This window comes from Rhinolophus ferrumequinum, chromosome 5, assembly GCF_004115265.2.
Source record: "Rhinolophus ferrumequinum isolate MPI-CBG mRhiFer1 chromosome 5, mRhiFer1_v1.p, whole genome shotgun sequence".
Taxonomy (NCBI): Eukaryota; Metazoa; Chordata; class Mammalia; order Chiroptera; family Rhinolophidae; genus Rhinolophus; species Rhinolophus ferrumequinum.
Genome location: NC_046288.1, coordinates 21997699 through 22021316, shown reverse-complemented (window position 1 = coordinate 22021316; position 23618 = coordinate 21997699). Strand labels below are relative to the sequence as shown.

The 23618-nt window shown below is 35.7% G+C and overlaps 1 protein-coding gene and 1 pseudogene across 14 annotated transcripts in view; both read right to left on the bottom strand.

The window, feature by feature from the left end:
- The window catches only part of ADGRL3 (adhesion G protein-coupled receptor L3), a 747432-nt gene that overhangs the window by 668711 nt on the left and 55103 nt on the right, over positions 1 to 23618 (bottom strand). The gene's annotated exons all lie outside the window — the stretch shown is intronic.
- Positions 19667 to 23224, bottom strand: LOC117022621 (mitofusin-1-like; annotated as a pseudogene).

Below are 23618 nucleotides of genomic sequence, written 5' to 3'. Positions count from 1 at the left end.
TCTGGCCCCAGTAATGTTTAAGGGAATATAATGTATATATCCCAAACTCCATCCACAGGTACCCAGAAACCAACAAAAAACACTTGCGGAAAGTCCAGCCATTGTTTTTTAAAATAAATTACCAACCCTGAGCTATTTCTTTTATAATAGCTACAATAAGAAAGAAATACAAGTTTAAATTTGATTTGTACTTTAATGTTTCCAGTTTCTTTCACAATCATTAGTCATTTGATTCTCACAACAATATCTGTTATATATGTATATAGGGTATTATCCCTATTTTGCATAGAAGTACACTATAAGAAAGTTACATAACAGGCATAAGAGTCCATGGTTAAAATCTCTTAGAAAAAAGAATTCAAATGCAGGTTTTTTTCTAAATTTTATAAATGTCCTGATTTCAAAAAATAAAAATGGGAAGACCATCTAAATAAGAAAAAAAGACAAACCTATGTAAAATGAAGCTCAATACACATTATCAACTAAGTCAACTAAAATGAATTAGAAATGAACAACGGGAATTCCACAATTTATAATACAAAATGAGTCTTTAAACACACCTGTGGAAACCCTAATAAAGAACAAAGTACCTTATAGGTCAGAAAGCAAAAAACAAAGAACAAATGCAATCAAAATCTATAGAATCATGACTAGTGGGAACAGATATTTACTAAACCTATATACAGCAGAATTGAGTGCTATTCTTTTAAGTTTGAACTAGGTAAATATATAACAAATAAAAAGACATATCCTTTATACTGCAATCATTACGTAGTATGTGAACCCAAGAGGTGGTAGAGACTGAAAACAAATGGCTTAAAAATGTCTAGATTTATAGGTGACATGCATTTAATGGGGTTAGTCAGGGAAGCTCTGGAGTTCCGACGAGGAAAGAGCTCTCTTTGTTGTAGACAGAAACATTTTGAAGATGCTGGGAAAAAAAGAATATAGTCTTTTCTGCCCAGCAGCATGACTTTTCTTGAAATGGACTGGTTGCTGAATAGGATAATCAACTTCTTTTGTCCAACAGTGTTTGCTGTCAGGTACCTATTCCTTAGTGTGCCAGAACAAATCTCCCATATTTCTGCTTTTGGCTCACACTCTTATATCATGAACTCTGATACAAGCTTATCGTCTTTTTCCCTAACACATGTCTTTGACCTGTGTTACAGTCTCAGACCTAATGCTTAAAAAAAAAGTCACAGATGTCAACTTCTTTAATCTTTACTCAGTTTTCTACTTCTATTTCTAAGAGAATAAATAGATTCAACAGGGTTTCCCCTGAGGCCAGAAAACTGCACTTTTATTTTGGATATGTAAGTAACCAAATGCCCAGACTGATCTGTCTGGACATGGTTCACACTCCAGGGCCTGCAGGACCCAGGCAGGTTATGTAAAAGAGTCCAGCGGCCTGGGGAGAAGCCATGGGAAGTAGGAAGGGTTGTGGTAAACTACAACATGCACACATCTTCTAAAGTGATCTCATTCAAACTTTTAAAGTATCATGAGAGACAATCTGTAGACTAGATATAGATCATGCAGGACATTATAAGATTCCTGGAGAAAACCGAAAAGGCCCAGAACTTCTCTTGGGAGAACACAGTGACAGCACAGTAAGTGACTATCACCAAGAACTCCTGTATATGTATGTATCAAAATAGAAGCAAACACCTTTAACTACCACAGTGGTCAGATGCTCTTAGAAACTTAGTTATTTATAAAAGGTACTTTTCTGTTGTTACTGAAGAAAGCGTTTTTGTCAGGTATAAAACAGTACTGTGACAGACACCATTCAATGTTGATAAAGGCAAGATTAATATCCTCAGATAAACTCATTGTGCAATGGAGGAGACAGTTACCCCATAATATTAGGAAGTGAAGTGCAGGTTTAAATAGCACAGCAAGCTATACTGACAACAAAGAATAATTACTTTGTCCCAGCTCTGTGGACAAAAGGCACTGTCTGGAAACAGTATAGCAGGTTGAGTCTATCCTCTTTATAAAGGTCAAGGCTAAAAGTGCCCTCAGTTGCAATTCTAGACCACTGTTTTCCAGAAAAGAGAGTGAAGCCCAGAAAAAGAAAGTGACTTGCCCAAGGTCACAAAACCAGTTAGTGGCAGTCAGGGGCAGATTTCTAAGTGTCTACCTAGCATGACCAGCACTCTACCTCTGATAACCAAAAAAATCTACAGAGAAGATACATCATGAATCCTAAACACATTATTTTTGTTTAATCAGTCATTCCGATAAATACAGTCATTCATTCAATACATTTTCTGAGAAGTTCTAGCCTAGATACTAAGGGTATAAGTTGCTAAATGCAGCAGAAACAGTTATGCCCTCATGAAAATTCAGTGCCATGGGGAATTAGATGTTCGCAATATGGGCCCACATAGTTACAGCACACACACATCCTCTTCTTGTCTTCTCTTCTCATCTCTTAATGGGATACAATTTGGAACTCCTCAATTTCATATTGGAGATGGCAGTCACTCCCATGGTTTATATAGTAATATCAGCATCTATCATTTTTATATCTGTTCGTTAAACTGTTGGGGATTCTTCATGTTGAAAGGTAGGAAAAACTATTTATGCCAGGACTCTGTCACCAAGTATATCTCAGACTTCCACACTTTAGCTAACTTTTTCTTGCCAAACCTATTCAAATTGCAACAGCTTCTTCCTCTAATACTGCTACATATGCACTATAAGGTGTCTTAATCCTGTGCTCATTTATTACGTTGCATGTAGATACACCTTTTAACAAAAGACGAAGGTTATTTCAGCGTTTTTCATTATAACCAAGATTGCTGAAGACAATAACATATTGGAAAAGTCAGATTTTTCACAATTTTTCAAACCATTAGAGTTTATTGTGTCAATTTCTCTTTAAATGGCATTTATATGCCTAGGAACAGATGTAATTGTGGGAAGAAATATTTTTAAGTGGCTATTAAAATATGTATTAGGTAAACAACAAAGTGCCATTAAGACTTGAACCACAAATTCCTTTTGGGGGGACAGATATTAGTTAACAAAGAAAGTAGTTGTTAAAACCTCTAAATATTTTTTTTGGTTTTTTGTTGTTGTTGTTTGTTTTTTATAACATGCAGCTCTGAATTGGTAAGTTTGAAATAGTAAGGAAGCCATTCTCCTCTCATATGCCACATGAAGGAGGGTGGCAGAGGGGTTATGCACAAAAATTTTACCTCAGCTTTTATATAACTATGCTTCCATGTTCCAATGCCACTGCTTTTGCTTTCTCTCTCTCTCTCTCTCTCTCTTGCTCTGATCGTCTGTTAACATTGGTGAAGAAACAGGTGGTAGCAAATCAATGCCACAAAATATGCCACAAGGCCTTTCCATAGAAGGCGATTTTTCAGCAAGTACAGGACACCTCTGTATAACTCTGCAGAAATGGCTGGGTGGATGGGCGTGTGTGGAGAAAGAGTGGGGACTGTGCCACTCACACCGTGCTACTCAAACTAAGTCACACTAGTTTTCTCCACATCCAGGACAGGGCAACTGCAAAAAGGCAATATATGGCCTTATAATATCCTTCAAATAACATACTTAGGAAAAGAGATCTCCAGACTAATAACAATGGTCTTATTTAAATATTTATTTTCCATTCCAAATCAAATAAATCCAACACAGTAAACTAAAATCTGGTCCTGAGTGAGTCGACATGCGTCCTTTCTCTCTGTTATGAACAACAGCAACAACAAAAATAAGTGAGCTAACACTTATGCCAGACATTGTGTTAAACATTTACAGGCACCATCTCATTCCATCCCCAAAAAAACCAAAACAACAAAAAAAGTAAGATTTTTCATTAACCCCTATTTACTGATGAGGATATCACAACTTACAGAGCATCACTAACTTATACCAAGTCATATAACTAGAAAGCAGAAGGAAGCAAATCCAGGCAGTCTGACATTAGACTTCAGGGTACAGTATATGACATCAATCCAGAGTACCACACAATAGTTCAAAGCAGATTTTATTTATCCTCAACCACTATCAATGTTGAATACACTTTCTACAGCAATCTGAATGCTCTTTAACAGGCATTTGATTACACACAACATGTTTCCCCAAAAATAAGACCTACCCCGAAAATAAGCCCCAGTTAAGATCATCAGCCAGACGGATGCATTTACTATGTTATGACGATGTTTCAGAAGATGACATGACTGTATGTGAATAAATGTAGGCTGTTGTACGTGGAAAAAAACAAAAAAAAGATTATATCCCCTGAAAATACGCCCTAATGCGTCTTTTGGAGCAAAATTAACATAAGACCCGGTCTTATTTTCGGGGAAATATGGTATAAGACCCGGTCTTATTTTGGGGGAAACGCGGTAATCGCCAAAACTTTTACTTTAAATGAAGGTTCTCTTCTAACAAATATCAAAATAAATTCAATATTGTTGACAATGATGGTCATTTAAAACCTACTTTTCATTCTAAATAATACAAATGCCAATAAAAGAGCAGAATCAGTGGAATTAGTTAGCATTGGGGTGTTCTTATAGAGGCCAGAGCAGTATTCTCACTAGGAGTCGATCCCAAGCTATCTATGGAAATATTAGAATTGGGCATTTCCACTCAATGAAAATCACGACTGCATTTTTTTTTTTAAAAGGATGCTCAAAAAGTAAAACCTACCCTATAGTACTCATTATATAGAATGCAGGACTTAATTACATGCATATTTGGTTTACATAAGTAAATGCAATATTAATCTTACCAACAAATTACCTTTCATTCCATTTGAAAACTAACGTATTACCCGATCTTTCCTTTTAGATACATTTTATTTTTAAAATGTTTGACTTCTGAAAATACTTTCGCTTCTGATCACAGATTATTTTTTCATTAAAATTTTAAAAGTTTGTACTAAAATCCAAGAAATGGACATAGACAAATTTAAAACTCATTATCATAAAACCATATTAAAAAAAAAAAAACTTTGTAGAAGCTCTGCTTCAGCATAAGTGCTTATTTATATGCAAAAGTAAAATGTTTCAGTGTCCTATAAGACACCATTACTTAGAGAAATCAGATAATAATTCTCAACAATTCTCAAATATCCAAATTGCACAGAAATGACTGTGAATTCATTCTGTTATCTGAAGACCTCATAACGATAAAGCATTTAATGCATTTGCACCTCTAGTGGTAAATTTAATACATACTGAAGGGTTCTTTGTTAAACGGACACATGGTTTTCTTCCCTCTTGCTTTGTATTAAACATCACACAAATGAACAGCGAGAATCTAGAATGAAATGGAACTATATATCACCCATTCATCTTCTAATGAGAATGAACATCTGTGAAAAGGAAACCCTTCTACCATTTAGCTCAAATAGAAGCAAGAGGTTCCTGACATCTAAAAATCTACCTCTTCCAATGATGAGTGACGTTTTCCTCTGTCCCAGTGCTGAGAAAGGTCACTTACACATTAATTCTGGGCTGGCTATGAATGCTGCTTCTGAATAATCTGAAGCTCAAAAGCAGTGAATACTCTTCTGTAAATTAGTGAGCTCTGGGACACAGCTGCCTTCCGTAAAGAGTTTAGAAGCAGAGTGCACTTCTGTTTCCTTACCCATTGCAGCCTTTAGTAACTTATTTATTTGTTCCTCTAAATGCCACAAAATCAACCTTATAAGAGCCTACCTCACACTGATGTGTACATGAAAATGCTGTGCACATAAAATAGATATTGTTTTCCAAATGTTTCCCAATTATTTTAAGATCTGAAATACTGAAAAATCTTAGCAGTGTCCTTCTTCTGAGCCACCAAAAGCTCTAGGGTAATTAATTACATTTCTTAACGCCAGAGTATAACATCATGCGGGATGAGATGTTTGAAAAATTGGGTATCATTCAATTCTGTCAAATCATGAAGGGCATGGACTTACACATTCAACGCAGCATAATCCTGAAGAACAAAGATTTACATCACCTATACATTACACAATTTCATTATACCTTCTTGGCACCTAAAGGCATTTGAGTTTACCGTGCTGACTTGGGCTCTAAAGATCTGAATTTGAATTCTGGTTCTACTACTTCTTAGCTGTGTTCCCTGAGCATTAACTATATAGAAAAAGAACACTAGTACCTACCGTCAGCATTTTCTTAGAGAAGCTCTCTTACATTCCTCTCTTATTAGAGAGACTCAATAACTGCTATTGCTATTCTTTTTTTATTTTTTAATTAGTTTCAGGATGGACCTAGAGAACATTATGCTAAGTGAAATAAGTCAGACAGAGAAAGACAAATATCATATAATCTCACTTATATGTCCTGTTGCGATTCTGTTGTTTCCTTTAACCACGAGCTTCCTCAGTTTATGAGACAGTGTTTTTTTAAGGAAGGAATGTAGGAAGGAAATGTTACCATTTCTACCAGCATCAGGTCTTCCAAATCAAGTCTTGACATAATTATGGTCAATAAAGAAACTGATCAGAGAAATCATAAAAATAAAATCAGCTGTTTCTGGCAAAGCAAGAGCTGGACTCCGTATTTAAGGAAATGCTTGCTTTCTTAGAGTGTTAGCCGCTATAAATAGCAGGTGTTTAGGACATTCTGCATTTCTTGGCCATTCTTACATTTCATCAGCCGACTTGAAGCAATAATAAAAATATGCTTCTGATGCCATTAATTTCCTGACAAGTTCTCCAACTGCCTTTGAATTTTACACTTCTTTCCTCCAGTGCAGCTTTACATGCCAGGTCTAACCTGTAACCGCCACTCTCCTGTGATGCTTCCGATCATCACAATTAGACAGACATCTGCTTCCAAGAATGCCTAATCTCAGAAAAACAGATTTTTTTTTCCTTCTCATTAACAATACTAACTGAAAAGTCATACAGATAATGTAATTCCAGTGAGGGAAATATTGATGCTAGTCACATGTGAAATTCTCTCAAATTCCCACCCTCTATGGAATTTAATCAGTCATGCAACTACGTTCTGTGAGTACTTTAACCTTTAAGGTGTTCTTTTCAGAAAACATGGAAGAAGTAAACAGGGTCCGTACACTAAGGAGCCTACAATCTTCGGTGTAGGCTTAGAGGCTATCCCTATTATTTCTGGCCTTCTAACATTTAACCTTTACATATTCTGACATTTAAATGTGATTGTTTTTGCAAGCTCCACAGGTCTAAATTATTTATACTCTGACAATTCTACATAAATTGGGGTCTGAAAACAAATTGGTTTACATAAATAAATTTTAAACAATCACCGCTTCTTATAAACAGTAGCAAATCTCTTTGACATGATATTTTGAAAAGGAAACTAGAAGCTAGAGCAACAGTTTTTTTCTGGCAACATGTTGATATATGTAACTTTGTGTTTGCCCTTGCCGCTTAATTTATCTTGGTCTCAGTTTCTCCATCTGTAAAACAAGGGAGCAGAACTAAATGATTTGTAAAGGTTCCTGCCTGTTCTTAAAGCAATGATCTCATTTAAATCTTTTACTCAGATGAATTAAATGGCAAGTTAATAAATCATCTATTAAATTAAATATGATGTTCTGAGTAAGTTTTTGCTGGGGAACGACAAGGACTTGCATTTTGGCTTAATTTTTTAAACAATGGCTCTGGCCAAATTTAGAGTTAGTCCAATCTGACAACTTGTTCTGCAATGACGTTACTTGAATCGAGCATTAGGCTGTATTTGGAAAGGGCTCAAAGTAGCACTGCAAAATAGATTTTATTACGGCTTGATTTAATGTGATGCTTAAGAAAAATTACATATCAGTTTCATTAAATGTAAACACAGATACATTTATAACTCAGGGAAGATAACTATGATAATGAAGAAAGATTATTTCTCTACCTATCTGGTACAACCAGACTGTACACTACCACGATAAGATTTAATCTATTCAAACTCAGAACAAATGGGCTCTGTACAGAGTTCAAGTGCATGATAGTTAAATTTCTCAAAATCAGACCTATTGTTCTCAAATCTCTTTTAGAAATCCCTTCTAAAAGGAGCACACACAAGAGAGCAGGGAAGAGAATGTAAAATGCACTAACAAAGCACATGTGCTATTAAAAAGGGAGAAAAAGAATGGAATGTCTGAATTCTCATTCCACATTGATGTTATAATTAAAATTAGTCATACAGCAGACACTGCATCTGCCAGCCAAAAGTTTATAATGAACAGAGAGACTTACTGCAGAGTCTCTTATCAGTGTAGTTCCCTTGGGGCCAAAAATATTGATCCCCTTCATTGAATAAATACTAAAGTAACAACAAGAATCCATTATGTCTGACCTAACAGGAATATTTAATTGAACAAGTTACTATCTGAATGCCCAAGAAACAGTGGATATACTATCACTTACCATTCACTTCTTAAAGCTCTGAGTATAAAGGGCAAATAATGAATGAGTTGACAAAATTAGTAATTTTCCCAAGAGTGCTCTCCAAATAAATGTCCTTAGTTGAAAGAATTAATATAGTTTGGCCATCTGAAAATTTTGATTCTCTCTTTTCTATAGTATAGTGGTAGTGTTTCTCAAGAAATCACCCTGCCCAATTAATAAATCGTGTATTACAGGTTAAACATTTAGTTTTACATAACATCTCTGTCCAAATATGTGTCATATTTTAATATGTCACACAAGTAGAATAAAATGAAAAGAAAGGCCATTTCTTTCTCTTTAAAGTAGGTTATTAGCACTAGTAAGGCATGCTAGCAACTTTATGTTAAATATTTCCATAAAAGATTAAGATACATTGGTATCTTTCTCAAACCACAATATTTACCTCAAAAAAATAGCTGGGCCCAATAAAGTCTTATACACTTTATTAGATCATAGTCTAAAGCACAACTGATAGTAAGAAGATGTAGACTTGGTTAGATTAATCACCAAGTAAAAGGGATAACTATTCTTGAGATGAAGTTTTATATTCTGCATGTACATAGAAGGAAAAAACAAATTCAGTAAAGAAAAATGGCAGTTGTTTCAAATTGGAATATTATACCTGTGACTTTTACACTAACAAGTTAGTTTTGCCCACTAAAAGTACAAATAAATTTCAAAAGACTTAAAGCAATATTAACTTACTGAGACACACTTTTTCTTTCCCTAAACTACCTACACTTTTTTTTTTCACTTTGATCAGTTAATAAATTGGACTCATGAGAAAAAGCAAAGTAAATTTTACGGACTCTCTAAAAACGGAATCCATGTTTTAAAAAAAATCAATTATATGTTTACATGGGATCATAAAAATGGCAGGTTGGCCAATCTGATAATTATACACATTCAAAAATTTTAAGGTCCGTTGTCAACTTTCCCTTGCCAAGATTTTGGACTCATACATAGCATGTTCATATACTTCCACAAAATTTCCCTAATTAGGATTTTGTGATTTTAAAAGCATTTCAACACATCTTTGCAGATACATTTGCACTACTCACTGTATAATTACAATATTTTAATGAAAATGTTGAAATAAAAAAAAACTGAAGAAACTAAAGTATTCCATATTCTATTCCAATTTGAGACAGATGCCTTCTCTGAAATAGATTCAGTCCATGTACATACAGTCTGCCTTTTAACTGAGTAGTGTGTAGGTTCTATGAGCCAATACATGACAAAGAGGGAAATGGAAAAGAAGGCACCTTTGTTTTTTTCTTATTGAACCATGTTTTTAGGAGAGGGATGCATCTTTATTTACAAAGTTCACAATACGAACTCACATTAAATGTTCGTTCAAGTCTGTGCTGTAATGTTAAGGGTAGCTTTTAGGTAAGCTAAAATTAAAACAAGGATGAGAAAACTGACACAACTTTCAAATAAATAAAATCTGGTTCTTCTCAACTCTCCAGGGCTGATGTAGCATTTGAAAATAGGTAGGTGTCTGCAGGTTGGCCAGTCTCTGAGATCAATGATGGCACACTGGTGTAACAAAATACTCTCTCTGTGTAACTCCTACTTAAAATATATAAATTGGTTGTTTTTTTTTTTTTTGAGGGGGGTGGCAGGGATCAGAGGACACAAATTTTTATTCATGTTCGGTTGCAGCTGTGACCCTCATTGAAATAAAAAAAATATAAAAAAGCTGATCGCTGCCTCTTAAATATCACATGCCACTAATTTATTAGATATTTACTTTGTTTTTAGAAAAGGTTATTATAACTATATTCTAACAGAGTTGAACTAGAGTTGTAGTTCTAGTTGGAACTACATTTTCCAACTAGAAATGTAACTGCACTCATTTATGTAACTTGTTGGAGTCTACTTAAATCTTTTAAATATATTTTAAAATATGATATTCAGTACATCAAAATTATTATTAGGCTCAGCATTATAATACTTAGACAAAGTATAATACACCATAATTTAAAATATGTTCACAAGTATTCAAAACTACATTAAAATTATTTATTAGCAATTGTCCAACACATTTTCATTATTGAAAATAAAATTCTGAACACTAACTCTCCAATGCCTTATTTCAGTAACATTCCTGTGAATTTATTTTTAAAGATCAAAGGCTATGACATTAATCCATGGCTTACTTTAATGACTGGACCACTTTAATTTGGATCAAAATGATTTTTTGAATCAGGTTAAAAAATATTTTTGGAATGATTGGATTTTTCCTACATATAAAACGTATTCCATTCTATAAACAATAAGCATTAAATTCTAAAGGACTAGATCAGAAAAATTATTCCTTAAAATTCTTATCCTGACATTTTTATAATAATCGGCAAAAAATATATGTACCACAAATGTCACTGTGGGAGCCATTGCGTAATATTCCCTGTCCACAAATTCTGTCCAAACATATCCAGTAAGAATTTAGAGAAGCACATCAATTTATGGCAAATCTCTTATTCCAATAGAAATAATGTTAAAATTGAATGGTATGTTCTCAATAGTCTAGAATCCCTACTATCTAAAAAAGTATTCCCAAAGAAAAGAATCAGCTCTTTATTCTGCCTTATGAATGTGTATAAGCACAATTCAATCTTTCTAATGTATCCCTAAAATGCATTCAGAAAGGTAATATAGTAGTGAAGCACAGAAAAAGCCTAGAAAATGAAGTTTTATCTAACGCAGTCCCAACCCAGAAAGACCAGGAAGTGAAGAACGAAATCCAGGGTCAGAAATAACCTTAGGATATAATTGTGCAAGGTCACTAAAGGAAACATGGAGGAGGAAGCCAGGAGAACCTCTCTGAAAATGGAATCACTGTTAGACTCATTACAAAAATAAAAATAAATATCTAACATGAAATGGTGAAAATTATTGCTGAGTTTGTTATCAAAGTGTAACTCCCGGATTAAAATTCTGGACATATGCCAAGACTAAAAGATGTAAACTTCAAGAGTTAACATGTCAGAACTCCTTATTAAATTGAGGCGACTGTGGATAATTTGGCCAATCTATGAGCATCGACGTATGTGTTTTTGCAAAGACTACAGAAAAGATAAATCCCAAAATACAAAGTTTGAAGATCATTATTTTTTTTAAGTTAATCTCTCTTAACTTTGAATGAAATTGCATTGAAAGTAAAAAAAATCTTAGATTGAAACTAATTTTTCATATTATCTTACTGTGTATGCCAGGACCTTCCACTTACTGGACCTGACCTCCACAGTATATCACTTTTATTCAAAAGCCAATTTGATTCAGCACTTTCCATCACTGTTCAAGGCTAGCAGATTTCAAAACTTATCCATTTAGCCAATTATCTTACTTTTTTTCCCTAACAAAACCCTGCTGTTATACTTTTTTTTATCTTCCATTACTTAGAGCTTTTGCCCACAGAGATTAGAGGTTATTTACAACCCAAGGTATACTTGCTACATTCTTCTTCCACTGTTCAAAGCCACCTTATTAACTTCTCTCCTTTTGTTTAGCCCTGGGAGATGGGGAATAACTGCTGCTATCATGGGGTAAACATAAAACCTAGCAGACACAGCCTAGAATTGTCAGGTGTATGCCAACTCTGCTATGGAGTCAGGGAAAATCAGTCAATCAAAACCACAGTTGGAGATAATCTTTTGAATTGCAAACATGATAAATAAAGATCATCAGCAGATAACGAAGCTTCCCTTATTAAAATCCGGCATCTGTGGCAATGTCACAAGTGGTTTTTAGCAAATTGTTCTTTGGTAAATTCTAACTTCCCAGAAATATACAGATATTAATCAAGTTAATGCAACTAATAAAAATTAGCTCCAATATTCTGTATAGATAGTATCTACTACTGTTCATTCAAATTAGCGTATTTGGAAGACTTTGTCATTTTGTCTTTCTACCTGTCACAGGTAGAGATGGATGGTTACGAAATGCCATTAATACGTTCCTGCCTCTTACTAGCATCATGGACAATCCAACTTTATAGATGAGTGGCTGTATCCATGACACGTCGATGCCTTTTATTGACACACATGGTTACTGGAACACATGACCTTGGCCTTCCTTGCTTGTATCAATACTTACTCAAAAAGCTTTCTTTATTTGAGGAAACATTTTTTCCCCCCAGTTATAAGGTATAATTTCAACACAATTTGTTTTTTTCCCTCTCCCATTGTGGAGAGCACAATAGATAAACAACAAAATGTTGGTATTGGCAGTACTGGTCAATCATACTACTTTTATAATCCACATTTCATTAGAAAAAAGTATGTTTGACCACATTGCCTAATATCTTCCCAGCACAATATTTATCATTATGGATATAAAATTTGACATAGATAAAACAAATCTTTGTATAATACCTATTGGTTTTGCTTTTTGAATACACAAAACAGTGATTTTTTAGGAAGAAAGAAAGGGAGGGAGGAAAGATGTGAATTTTAATATGATTTAGAAAGACAAATCATCCTTCATATTCTTACTATGTGTCTCAAACACATTTTATAATGTCTTTCCAAGTTTATAATTACACTGAGCAAAATATGAATCCAGATAACATGGTCCTTTGCTACGTTTGCCTATTTGGAGTTCTACATAGAGAAGGTAGTATAAGGAAAAGGTTACTTAACACAGCTGTGCCCTGCATGGCGTATTTTCTAGGCTAAGACAATTTCAATTCAGTTCTCCCAGAAATCAGTTGACTGGAATTCTTGGCTTTCTCCCAGGCAGTTTCTTAAAAAGGTTACCAGCTTAATTGAATGAAATCAGTGTCTGCGACTGTCAACAATTATCTATAGAGTAATACTTGTTATTAGACTGAATAAAATCAAAGTTAGAAAGCAACCACAATTATTTATGAAGCTGTAATTTACAATATTGGACAGTTTGATTGCATGTGTAAGTACTATGGAAACTTCCTGAAATCTCTTTTTTCATGTAGACACCTCACAGATAATCAAGGATATCAATAAGTCTATCTCAAAAGGATTTCCGTTTATTTCAAAGAAAGTAAAAGTTAACCTGGAAATTTTTTTTTTTAAATCTACCCTAAACAGATAAATAAACGAAGCCTATTTTATCCACACCCATGAAGCTCTCTACATTATGCTTGTTATTGCACACTTACTTCTATTTTGTAGCAAGTTTCTTCCTCGTTATTTCTTCGTTATTTCAGTACTTATGTCTTCCTGGCCCTGGAAACTTTTTTGATTAATTTGGAAAACAAGTGCCCACAGTTGTGATGGATACAACTTGAAATGACCCAGTAACGTAGTCATAATCACAATGTACTGAATGCCTCATTAGATGACTAGTAGCACATCATGTATCATTTAAGTCTTTTTTTTTTCTTTTTGACACCTCACATGGATGGAGTAGACACTCCATCCAAATGCAAAAGATTTAGAAATATTTATTCTTCCTAAAAAATGAAGAGCTAGAATTATACATAAAAATTCATAAAGATCAAACATTTCCAGGGTCTTTTTTTAATGTACAATATATAAAGACAAATGCTTTATAATTCATATTCAATGACAGCTAATATTAAAAGGATTAAACCCCAATCACCAAATTCCTCCCCTTAGGAATAGTCCAACTTTTTTAAAATGCCAAAATGAATACATTATTTTAAATGCCTTCTTTCTGAGAAAATTAGGGGTATCTTTACTACAAACCTCAATTTTTATTAAATAATAGTTTACATATTATAAATCTCATTCCAATTATTTTAATTTAAGGATGTTAGAAAATGGTATCTATTATATTTAGGAATAATATATATAGCATATAGCAAATTGAGGATGAAATGTTTCTGCAATGACTTTACATTTGTCTAACTTTTTTTTTTTTTTTTTTTAAGATTTTATTGGAGAAGGGAAACACGACTTTATTGGGGAACAGTGTGTACTTCCAGGACTTTTTCCCAAGTCAAGTTGTTGTCCTTTCAATCTTAGTTGTGGAGGGTGCCGGTCAGCTTCAAGTTGTTGTCCTTTCAGTCTTAGTTGTGAAGGGCGCAGCTCAGCTCCAGGTCCAGTTGCCATTGCTAGTTGCAGGGGGCACAGCCCACCATCCCTTGCGGGAGTCGAAACCGGCAACCTTGTGGTTGAGAAGACAGGCTCCAACCAACTGAGCCATTCTGGAGCTCAGCAACAGCTCAGCTCAAGGTGCCGTGTTCAATCTTAGCTGCAGGGGGCACTGCCCAACATCCCTGCGGGACTCAAGGAATTGAACTGGCAACCTTGTGGTTGAAAGCCCACTGGCCCATGTGGGAATCGAACCAGCAGCCTTAGAAGTTAGGAGCATGGAGCTGCAACCACCTGAGCCACCGGGCCGGCCCCATTTGTCTAACTTTTTAATGTAGCTATTCATTATCCTCCGGATGACTAAATACATCAAGACTGAATTCAACAATTTACAGAAATGTCAAATGTGAAATGTTCACCTTTGCATTGGAGTCTAAACTCATCTAAATATGCACAGTTCTTAATATATGTGGGCACTATTTACAAATCTTCTCTTGCACTACCACTGATCCTTGAGGTGCTGGTAGTTTGTCCAAAAATATTTTAAAAGACATATCCTTTGGTAGTTTTGAGTTATAGCAGTTTTTAAGAGTGGTGGTAGTACATCACAGGACAAAAATAATGAACTGGCTCATCATTATTTAGAATAAAGAAGATAAGAAGTCTATGATTCTTGGTGAACAGATGGTACTGTATATAGTAGAACAAAACTAGAGTGAAGAGGGCAAGCCCAGTGGCTCAGGCGGTTGGAGCTCCGTTCTCCTAACTCCAAAGGCTGCTGGTTCGATTCCCACATGGGCCAGCGTGCTCTCAACCATAAGGTTGCTGGTTCAAACTCCTCGAGTCCCACAAGGGATGGTGGGCTCCGCCCCCTGCAACTAAGATTGAACACGGCACCTTGAGCTGAGCTGCCACTGAGCTCCCAGATGGCTCAGTTGGCTGGAGTGTGGGCTCTCAACCACAAGGTTGCCAGTTCGATTCCTCGAGTCGAACTGCTGCGCCCCCTGCAACTAGTAACGGCAACTGGACCTGGAGCTGAGCTGCGCACAACTAACACTGAAATGACAACAACTTGAAGCTGAATGGCACCCTCCACAACTAAGATTGAAAGGACAACAACTTTACTTGGAAAAAAGGCCTGGAAGTATACACTGTTCCCCAATAAAGTCGTGCTTTCCTTCCCCAATAAAATCTTTTTTTTAAAAAAAAAAAAAAAGCAAACTAGAGTGAAGAGATAAAAGTCTTCAATTTCTGTTTTCTCAATCAAGGTAAATGTTCTTGATATTGTGTATGATAATACAAGTATGATAGGAGGAAAACTAGGGTCCAAAATAAAGATGATGAGAAGAAACCAGGGACGGTATTTTAAATAAGTTCAGTATGCTGGCCCAGGCAAGAAACAGCCCAGATTTGTCAAAGATCTAATTAGTCAAAGACAGTGGTGGTTACTAATATACTGTTCAGAGAATTTAAAAACGAATGTTGCAAGAATTTTTTTCAAGGGAGTAGAGTCTAGTAATAACACAATGCTGAGATTCGTATTTCCTTCTGGTAAAACTGAAATAGCTATAAAATAGAATTAGCACTTACAGACAAAAGGGTTATTCCTAGGACAGTTATGCCAAACTAACTTTATTTTCTAATTTTAAAAGAGTTACTATTATCAGCAGAATTCATATACTCAGCACACTGAATTTCACAGAGGCCTTTATTAAAAAATAATACGGGGTCAGCCAGTTAGCTCAGTTGGTTAGAGCGCAGTGCTTGTAACACCAGGGTTGCCGGTTCAATCCCCGTATAGGCCACTGTGAGCTGCACCCTCCACAACTAGACTGAAACAACTACTTGACTTGGAGCTGATGGGTCCTGGAAAAACACACTTAAAATGAATAAAGGTTTAAAAAATAATAATAATATACATAATTCACACAAAAGAAAAATGTATATAATTATGTACAGGTAACCCCCATATAACATGGCACTTCTATTACATGGTTTCGCTCTAACATGGTTCAAGAATTGGGGAAAACCTCGAACATGGAAATAATAAGAGCTTTTAAGAGCAAAAGATATCTCATTTGAAATTTTTCATTTGAGCATGGATGTCATATCAGATTTGGCTGCAGAATTTTAAAATTTATTAGAATTTTAAATCCATTTTGTTCCTACAGTATTAAGTTCAGAGAAGGAAGATTATCTTGTTGTAGGGAAGATGTTGAAGAAAATATGCCTCCATTGGTTGATGTGAGCTTTTGTCTATTAACTTTTATCTGTTCCTGTATGTGAGGTGATTTCTGTGCTGTGATCGGGGGTTGAGTAAATTCCCCCTTTGGTCTCATTCTCCCGAGCAGGGAGATATGAGATGATGTTGCTTTTCTGTCCCTCTTTGGTCTCATTCTACATAAGAGAGGATAAATGAGATGAGGTTTTCTGTTTGGTCTCATTCTCTCCAGTAGAGGAGATATGAGATGATATTTGTTGTTCTGTCTGTGTTGGGAGGTGATGGTTAGCTTAAGGTTAAAGAAATTCTTGATCAGGGGTTGAGAGAATTCCGTCTTTGTTCTGTCTGTTTCACCCAAATCAGCAGATGAAGTGAAGAAGTAGCTAAATTATATCAAGACAACATCACAGGCATGTTGCCAGGTTTTGGAAGATGTTGGGGTGATGGTCCCAAGCAACAAAAATAGATATTGCTTATCCAGATGAATTGGCCCTTTGGCCGGATGGGCAACATTCATATCAGTAACTGCCAGTCCCTCCTGGAACTGGCCATTCCCAGAAGGGGAGTCAGGACATGAAACTTGAAAAAATTATATAAGACAGACCTTCAGTTCACAGTGTAATAATTAATGATTATTTCATCATTTGGTCATTTGTCATTGGTGAGTTTTCATCATTCTAACATTTGAAGATTTCCCAGCAACATGCAGCTTACAACACCAGGGGATGTCCTGACTTCTAGCCGCAAACCTGGTGAGGGCTGGCTGGTTCCTGACCTCTCTCCAATGTTGTTCCCCATGGTTAGCCTTCCTGAGAACTTGTTAGTATTTAGAAAACTTGTATGCAGCTTGCAGCTTACAACAGCAGAAGACACCTTAACTTCTAACAACAACAACAACAACGACAGCAGCAGCAACATTCTTCAGATGGTTAACACCTTGAAAAGGTATATGTAGCTCGCAGCTTATAGCATCAGAAGATGCCTTGACCTCTAACGACAACAAAGACCACAACAACAGTATTCTTGAGAACGAGCAAACAGCAGTGTGAGAGACGCCTGAGTTTCTCTTAGATACAGACCTGGCAAGGTTTTGATTTATGACTTCTCCAGTGCTGTTCTCCCCCAGTTTGGTGAGCTTTTGGCATCTACTGTAATAGTTACTATCCTATAGAGCTTATTATTGCTTTTGGATACTCTTACGGATGTTATTTGTGTATTTAGCCAAGGATTTTTGATCAACAGTAAACATATGTTGGGATCTCTTAAACTTATATGTATGTGTAATCCTTTGACATGACATTGGTATCAATGTATACAGTTTAGTCTTAACCACCTTTACTTTCTGTCATTAGCACATTCTATTAATTGCCTTTGTCTTTACTATTGCATATTGCCGAATAAATTGATTAGCCCTATTCTATCCCTCCTCCTTATTTTCCCCGCTCGTCATTACACTTGTCAAAAAGATAATGCCCTTGGTTAATGGTGCTTAGGAGCGGATGACGAAGAAAACATTATTTCATACATATTAATATGTTATACTTTGGTGAAAATTTCTTAATAAAGATATTTCTCTTAATTATAAAAATATAATAGTATGCTTTTTTTTTAATTTTTGGAAACTAATCCCCTTTTTTGTACTAGTTCTTTGTTTCATATAACACTGATTTGCATAACATGGCATTTCCAGGAACCTAAGACCCGTGCTATATGGGGGTTGTTTGTAGTTATACATAGCTGAATGGCCACACCAAATATGTGGCTATGAGTGACCCTAGATTTTCTAGAATCAATGGTACTGCTAAAAATAAAATAATTTATTACTGCTGCATATTAAAATGATTTTCGTAGATAAGTCTTGATTCCTTCAATGTAGAGTAATGCTGGAAGTCAACCTTCTACCGATGGCATCCAAGCCCTTCCTTGATCTCTGTTTTACCTCTTCATCAATCTCATCTTTCCCTAACATCTCTATCTCCCATAGAAGTCTAAGATCTAGCCCCACTAAACTCACTTATTTGAAAGAACAATCCTCTCTTAGCTTTAGACCCATACTCATGTTGCTTCCTTCTGCCACAAATATTTTTTAAAGTTCTCCCACTTTGTTTTTCTTTGTTTGTTTGTTTTTTGTTGTTTGTTTGTTTTAATGCGGAAGGGAACAGGACTTTATTGGGGAACAGTGTTGTACTTCCAGGACTTTTTTCCCCAGTCAAGTGTTGTCCTTCAATCTTAGTTGTGGAGGGTGCCGTTCAGCTTCAAGTTTTGTCCTGTCAGTTTTAGTTGTGGAGGGGCGCAGCTCAGCCCCAGGTCCAGTTGCCGTTGCTAGTTGTAGGGGGCGCAGCCCACCATCCCTTGCAGAACTAGAGGAAAACTGAACTGGCAACCTTGTGGTTGAGAGCCCACTGGCCCATGTGGGAATCGAAACCAGCGGCCTTGGAGTTAGGAGCATGGAGCTCTAACCGCCTGAACCACCGGGCCGGCCCCTGCCACAAATATTTTTGTCCTCTCACTTTGCATGGCAAATCCTAGCATCTTTCAGAACTCAATTTATTTTTATATTGTGATGGTTACAGCAATGCAGTTTATTAAACACAAAAGTGACTATTCCCATTAAAATGACATCAAAACTTAGTTTTGAGAACAAAATGAAAGGCCCATTCTCTAACTCCTGAAGCCAGGTTTCTCAGAATCAAAACACAAAGAGAGCCCTAATTAAGAGCCAGGCCCCACTCCTCATGAGTCACATCGTTGTTTTCTGTTGCTTTTAACTAATTCATCATTTTAACACAATGATATAGGCTTTTCTTAACTGAAAATTAAAACTAAAGAGACATCATAACACTTTTCAGTAATCCAAACACCTTGAGGTAGATCATACCAGAATCAACACAAGAATTTGCTATTTAGGTACAATGAATAGAATTCATATTTAAAGTCATTCCACAACAGTAAGAACTGCCCCAAATCATCCAAGTTCCATATGCTCCTATGATCATCATGAAGCGATTTCTATTGTAAAGATTCTTCTTCATTGCTTGAACGTAGAAACGGCTTAGTAAAATTTTCCCACTCGCTTTCAAGTTCAACAGCTTTACTTCTGAAAAGCTTTGAATTGTTTTGTATTTCCTCCAATCAATCTATTTCATTGGACAATCTAGAAAATACTTCTTCCAGATGTCTTTGTGTATTCTCAATTTGTTGGCACAGGCAAGCAAAAGTGATTGTCATTTCCTGTAGTACTTGATGGCTGCAGTTTGCACTCATGGAGCTAACAATCATCTGCAGTTTTTCAGTTGCATAGTTCACAAACTGCTGTTTAAAGGCTCTCTTCTTGGCAGGAGTGGCCCAGGTCAGTCTTTCATAAAGATACAAAGCTCCATGCATACATAATGCAACAAATATGAGTTTCCAGCCTACAGTTTTCCAAATTGCTCCTCCAACAACGATGATGCCCACAGACGTTCTAGATGTAAGGGAAGCTAATCCTGTTACTGAGGTAACCATGTGTTCTTCCTGTGATGCATTATCTGGCATTGCAGGATGGGTAGGAGCAATCGGGGTAGAAGCTAAAGGTCTGCGGAGCTGACATATGGGCTCGAGAATCCTAGAAGCAACCTCTGTGCATTCGTAAGGCCCAAAAAACAATGGACAAGGGGAAGACCAGCCCTGGAGAAAATGAAATACAAGACATCCTCTTGAAAATCTGAATATAACTGGCAATTTTGATCAACGCTGAGATCAAATTTCTTGCCAGGAATCAGTGTATGTAATTTATTCTGTACACCAGACATAAATAATGGCTTGGAAATTTCAATAATTTCTTACTGGTATTGAATAATTAAAGTGTTTACTTCATTGGTGCACCGATGAGACAAATATCCTCCTATATCATCTTCTATGTGCTTATTTAACTCATTTTTATACACCTTTCGTCCACTTGAAATAGGACGAAACTCAGGACGAAATTCATCAATCTAAACAGAGCGTCGACAAATCTCACCTGTCACTGCACATGAAACCTTGTTTGCCACCTCCTCCGTAACACCTCTGATTTTTTTCTCAACATTCAGTGTTAAACGTTTCATCTGGTTCTGGATAAAGTCCAGTCTGCGAATTTGGTCTTCCTTCTTTCCTATTGAACAAACCCTTTTCTCTGCGGCATCCACATTTCAGAACTCAATTTAGATGTTACTTCTTTTCAAAGGAGATGCTCTCCTTGACCTCCTTGACTGGTTCCAATGTCCCTGTAATACTACATGGGAACACTACATTATGCTTTATATCACACTTTACTGTGATTGTTTAATCATTTGTCTTTTTTATTCTGTACTATGATTGTAAACCAGCTCTTGAAAAAATAAGATCCCTGATTTGTAACGTTTGTCAATTTTATGGCACACTCCCCAGCATTGCCACACACACACCATGGCCAATTTCAAATTACAATCATTTAAATCCTTAAAAACATTATGGTAAATTGATATATTTTCTCTTAATACAGATGAAGAAACTAGATTCAGTTGCATAAAATTACAAAGGCCTTAAACAAGTCTCTTAATTCAAGTCATAGTTAAATTTATATGTGCTGAGGTATATTCTATGCCAGACACTCTGCTCAGCACTGTTCATTTAACCTTATTTAACATTCACAAACACCCTGAATTATATACTTACGGATTAAAAAAAAAATGGAGACTCGGAGATATTATATAACTTTTCCAAAATCAGAATGGCAGCATATATTGAAAGCAAACATCAAAACTACATCGTCTACACCAAAGCCTTTGTTCTGACTCTTGCAGTCTACTTCTGACATAAACTGTACTATACCACACTGTCTCTATTCATTTCATTATTTATTAACAAGTAAATCAAGCAATGCCCAGGGAAAAGAATAGACAGAAATGTACACTTCTGGCTCTTCCTATAGTGGCTAGATTCTTTGTTCGGAGATATTGAAATTGATACAGTTCATTTGAGTCTTTATCCATTATATTTCTCATCCATATAGTATAAAACAAGCAAACCATTATTAGGTTCCAAGAACTCTTCAAATGTTTCTTATCTTTATAGGTTAATATTTGATAAAACCATCTTCAAATATCTGAATCATTCTCACACCGTCTGATTCTGACCTCATATGATATGAATATCGAGTATGTTCATCGTATATTTTGACATTTAATCATACACGTCTCATAAACACCAATAAAATTTGAATTCCCTTGATTGTAAGAAACATGTTTATAGTTCTTTAGGAATCCCTAAAGCCTCTGGCATAGTGTTAGATACCAAATACTTACTCAAATGTTTCCTAAATTGAATCATAAAATAATGATTTTTGAAATTGTAGAAAAAAGGAAATCTAATATGTCACTGGCATATATCTTGGTAACCTATTTGAGTCTGCATTGATTTACATCACTTTGTAATAGAATCTCATAGATTTCCAATGAAAGTGAGTATTTCAAAATATAAACATGTTCAAAGAAAAAGAAGACAAAATGCAAGAGAAAGATGCAAAAGCCCAACACTGCTATTGTCCTTTCTCTCACCATGTCAGTGAGCGACAAGGGCTAACTTGCCGCTCAGTGAGAATTCACGCAGTACAAACACCGTGAGGGTAAAACTGCAGACTCTAGGCAATGAGAAAAATTGCTTTGCTTAGTTCCTTAGATTGAGGAAGAAGCTGGACCAATTCTGACGGTGATCTGTCTGTGTGACTTCTATTAAACCGTCATGCCATTTGTCTTAATTAAAAAAGAGAATTAAATATAGTGGAATAAGAAGATGCTGGTGAAATATTTTATTGGAATATATCATAAATTAGTTTTAAAAAAGCTCAATTGATGGAGAAGTGTGCCTGAAGTGCTTTTAAGAGCTAATGAGGCAAATACTGGAATGCTTTAAAATCTCGGAGAGAAAGGCTAACTTAATTTGATCTTATCTTACATATGGGATTTAAGGAAACAAAATATATGAGGACTATTTTTTTATTGCATTTGCAATATTCAACATTATTAAATTATACTTCCTAAAACTGAATTACTTTATTTTTATAATATGTACAAATAATATGATTACAGCTGAGGTAGTTATAGACATATTGATGTTATAGTTTTAGACGCCATAAAGGATGAGTAGGACTAGTATCCTAAATTTACTCATTCACCAGTTAGACAACATCTCAGGAGTGTCAATGACAATCAATTGATTTCAATAACATTGATTGAGCACTTACTATGTATGTGCCTGATACAAAACTAAGCACTTATATGCATCATGTTAGTTAACAGAACAAATCAGTAGTCAGGTACTATTCCTATCGCCTTTCAACAAGGAAGGAAAGAGATCAGAGAAGTAGAGTAACATCCCCAAGGTCACATATCCCAGAGGAGTAGATCAAAACCTTGACCCCAAGACCCCACAAACCACCTTATGATGATATAACATAAGCCACATGCTTACGCATCCCAGGGGATCCTGATGGGTCCTAAACATTTCAAGAGTTCTATACAGAGAGGAATCTAACATAGATGAAAAAGTAACCATCAGTACCAAAACCATGGTGGCTTGTACAGCAATATCGCCTCCTTTAGGGATCCCGGATGTCGTACCAGACTATACCGTTTACCAAAGGTCTGTGAGTCCATTCAGTGCTAACAAGCAAGATCCCTTGGGATGACCAGTGTTTAGTCTTGGTGGGGTAGAAATGCTAACAGCCAGGCTAAGATTTATATTAAAAATCTTAATTCTGGGGGAAATATAGAGGTGGTAGCTAAAATTAAGACCTTGGGGGATCCTAACCTGTACCTACTCACCTCTTCTGACTCTCAAACAAAAATAGGCAGTTGAGATCACATACACATTCTCCTGGCAAACTGCTGTGCCTACTGCCCAAAAGTATTGTATTTTGCTGTGTACTTGTATAATGCACACTATGTTTGCATTATTTAAATTA